This window comes from Polistes canadensis, unplaced genomic scaffold (genome assembly GCF_001313835.1).
Source record: "Polistes canadensis isolate GaletaPanama2010 unplaced genomic scaffold, ASM131383v1 scaffold_354, whole genome shotgun sequence".
Taxonomy (NCBI): Eukaryota; Metazoa; Arthropoda; class Insecta; order Hymenoptera; family Vespidae; genus Polistes; species Polistes canadensis.
The window spans coordinates 1,064-5,696 of NW_014569901.1; positions in this window are offsets into that span (position 1 = coordinate 1,064).

Below are 4,633 nucleotides of genomic sequence, written 5' to 3' on the forward strand. Positions count from 1 at the left end.
CCAAATTAACTGGTTTAAGCTTTCATTATTATTTTGTGTGAAACCACCAACACACCTTTCTAAAAGTCTTTCCTTACTAAGATCTTCATATATGGGTTTCAGCTGATAAAACATCACTTGGTAATGGAGTATAATCGTGCTTAAATGATCCAAAAGTATTCGTATCCGAAGCACGCTGCCAAGAGCACCAGAAGCCAATAGCCAAGCCGTAATAAACAGTTAATTTATCAATCATTTTTCCAGTAAGTTTGTCTTTGCCAGAAAGAATTTTTCTACTAATTTTTTTACACTTTACTTCTTTTTCTTCGACTGTTTTTCTGACCAATTCACGTAAACGTATGCCCATCCTCTTCTGCACATGTCCAATGCATTCTTTTTTGTTTATAACAAAATCTTTACCATAAGGTTCGCCTTTAAGAACTCCGGAATATGTTTTGGAGTCCCCATCACCAATATAATTTTTATACTTTAGGCCATGCTTGCTATCAGAGCGTTGAAACATTTCATTAATATTGGGTTGACAAAAAAGTAATTGCCAATTTTGATTATAGATTTCTCACTACCATTTTTATAATACTCGTTAATGTTATTATTTTCTTATTATTATTTACGTTATCTGTAATCCTTACCTAGCGTTATAAAATCATTGCGTAGATATTATCTTAATGTTCTTTCTTTACTTCAATATTAATGTGGAGTGCAAAAACGAACATTTTCGCAATATTTTGCTTTATTATTTCCGTAAAGGAAAGAACGCAGTGCAAGCCGGAAAAAAGATACGTGATGTGCATGGTAATGAAGCCCTTAAAGAAAAATTCCGTTCTGGAGATTTTTCTCTTAAAGATGACAAACGTTCAGGTCGACCAGTTAAGCCGAATGAGGATGAAATCAAAACCATCATCGAGGCGGTTGTCATATAACTACACGGGAGATTGCAGAGAAGGTAAATGTTTCACATACTACCATTGAGAATCATTTAAAACGTGTTGGGCTCGTTAAGAAGCTGCATATTTGGGTTCCGCACGATTTGAAAGTAATTCATCTGACACAGCGTATCAACGTTTGCGATTTATTATTTAAACGCAATGAATTCGATCCGTTTTTAAAACGATCGAAAGTGTTGAAGACGAAAAGTGGATTGTATACAACAATGTCAATCGAAAACGATCGTGGTGCACGCCTAATGAGTCATCGCAAACCACTTCAAAGGCAAATATCACACAAAAGAAGATTCTGCTCTCAATTTGGTGGGATTGGAAAGGTCCGCTGTATTTTAAGCTGCTTCCAAGGAACCAAACCATTAATTCGGAGGTCTATTGTCGGCAACTGGACAAATTAAATGCAGCAGTCAAGGAAAAGCGACCAGAACTGGTCAATCGTAAGGGTGTCATTTTCCACCAGGACAATGCTAGGCCGCACACATATTTGGCCACTCGGAAAAAATTGATGGATATTGGTTGGGAATTAATATTACACCCACCATAGCCCTGATCTTGCACCATCGGATTACCACTTATTTCGATCTCTGGACAACTCCCTCCGTGGTAAAACTTTTAATGATGATGACGCTGTAAAATCGCACTTACTTCAGTTTTTGGCCGAAAAAGATCAGACTTTCTAGGAGCGTAGAATTTTCAAGTTGTCAGAGAGATGGCAAAAGGTCATCGAACCAAATGGAAAATACATCATAGATTAAAAAAGTTCATTCCAAGTAAGAAAAAAAACTCTTTTATTTTATGGAAAAAATCGGCAATTACTTTCTTGCCCACCCAATAGATGATACTTCAATATTACCAGATGGACCTTTGTGATTAGCGTTACATTCATTATTTTCGATATGTTCCTCTTGTCACTCTTCAAACTCTACCGTGTTAAAATGTTTCTTCCAAGACTCACATAATTTACAATACGAGAATTTTACAAGCACGTCTTAAATTTTCCCAGAGTAATAACCTACTAACGTACTCACACTATATAATGATGCAAAGCCACGCTTCTTCCAGGTTCCATTTCCTGATAAAGTTACATTTTTCGTATCTTCGACTCCGTTTTCATAGCACGTTAATTGTTTTTCTTTTTTTGCAGCAAAGAAAAAAAGTGTCTCAGCAATCATTGTGATATATTCTTGTATTTTATTAATATGAAAATCGTATGTAGATTAATTTAAAAAAAAATAGCTTATATCCATTAGACCACAGAATTTCTTACATCCGCCAAGTCCCAAGCCTAAAATTCACATAACAAAAATGAACCTGCGATTTAATTCATACATTTTTCCAATTTGTTGACATGATAAGATATATCTGGGTTCACATTGTTCACACTTCACCATTATTTTAAATCCGAGACCAAAAATGGAACATTGTTTAAAATCCACTTTACCATTACACACTTTTTCCTCTCCTTTATTATTAATAATGTTAGAACATCGAACAAAACAAGATAATGTTGAAAAGACTAGAAAAAAATCTATAATTGTGTTTTTAGCATTTATATATGTGACCAAAAATGGTCGAAAATCATCCAATGAGTTCAACAAAAAGGACTTAACGCTGGAATGAGTGAGATAGGGCAGGATAGATAAATAAATAAGACATTTTTACGCGGCACAGAGCTGTTTGCCTCGGCATAAAAACTCTCACGGAATTGAGAGAAAAGCCGGGGCAAGAGAACGCTTTATTTAACGAAAATTAGTATAACGAATAATGACAAGCAAAAGGCTGAAAGAAAATATATTAGTACAATAACGGCGCGAGGTACCTTTTGGTCGCACGCTAGAGAGCTCTCTTACCTTACGCTTCCGCCGCAAAGCGGTAACCGAACGCACGCTATTTCTTATCGCACAACGCAATACAGTCACCTAACGATGGCCTGTCTGGCCACAACCTCATCCCACGTTGATAGCCTGGCGACAGGTTGCAGGTCTTTCGCTACAACTTGTATATTGACTACAAATTGTATATTGAAGAGTATCATCCACTGGCACATGTTCTATGTGGTCACCTTTTAATTTTTTTCGCCAATGTACTCATAACGGATTCATCATTAATCTCAGGATTTTTCGGATTGAATGATTGTTTTCTTTTTCTTTGCCTATCTTTTCGACAAGCACCATTCAATAATTGAGTTCTCAAAACTTTTGGCATTTTGCAAAACAATTCACAGTTATAACCTCAAATAAACTTTGTAGAACAACAAACAACGATCAACTAATATATTTAAAACAAATTTCTCTTAGAAAGTGAAAGAAACTAACGAGAAAGAAAGACAAAAAATAGATGAGCAGCAGCCACAATTGGCCTTGTCAGAGTAGAACTTCAAAGACTATATCTTTTACACTATTACTCCTATCGACTTAAAAAAAAAATACAATATTCTAGATAAGTTGTAGAATTAAACAAAGAAAAAAAGATTGATTTTTTGAAAGTCCCAAACCTATGTAACCCCTTAACTAATCCGCTTTATTTATTGAGCACTCATCTTGGCGATTGTTGAATTGGTGCGCAATTTGCATAAGACTAATTCAATGGATCACAATTTACTCTCTGCTCAACAGGTGGTCGTGCCGAAACCACGTGCATTAAAATTCGCAAGGACATCGCATTCCATTCGACCAGGAAATATAATCGGTCTCGTAACTCTTATCTAATAAAATCCCTGTTTAAAATATAAGATTTCAATATGATTAATAAAAAAATACAATAGAGAGGGGAGAATGATAAGTATTTACTACTGATTTGCATTGAAATATTGTTAAAAAATAAAATTTCAGTAAGTACYATTATAATGAAGAAGGATGATGAATCGTCTGAATGTAGCATAATCAAGAATCAGACAATCCTAGTCAGGCCACGCGCGTTACTTACTATTAAATAAATAGTTGAATGTCAGTCACCGGCGACTGACGCRGMTTAAATTGTTTTTTCAATAGAAAGTAACGCGCGTGGCCTGACTGGAATTTCCTTAAAAATTTGCGTGGTGCTCAACGTGTTAATATTGAAATATTATTTTCGTCGCGAGTTTATTGTAATATTTTACGTCCCTAATAACGTCCCTAAATAAAGAAATGTCATTGTACGTAGAAGAAATAATGTGTAATCACCATTCCCAGGAAACAAATCTTGGCCGAAATGTAAGAAAACTGACACGAAAGGAACGTCAGAAAAATATAAAACTAATTACAAATTTGATTTGTCTAGGCAAGAAATAGAAACATTTTATGGAATAATTTTCTAGCTTATTTATTATAAATTATTAACAGACGAGATATTAAAAAACGGAATAAAAATACACAACAAACAGGACAAGAAAAAGACTTCGGAATAAATATAAATTTTTCTTAAACATTAATTTAACATATGTTTACAAATGGGAAAAACTATGTATCTTATCTTGAATTATTAAAACTAACATAATTATGCAGTAATGCAAAATAAAGTCATTTCAATCCGATAACAAATCGATAATTTATGTATTAGTTATCTATTAGCATAATATAATGTAAAACAGAAGAAAAATGGAAGTAAACAAATTAAAAGAAACTGAAAAGATTTCTTTAAGAAACCACGTATATAACATTAATTTATTTATTTTAATTTTCGAAATTACGTAGATGATTGGTTGTAAATATGCA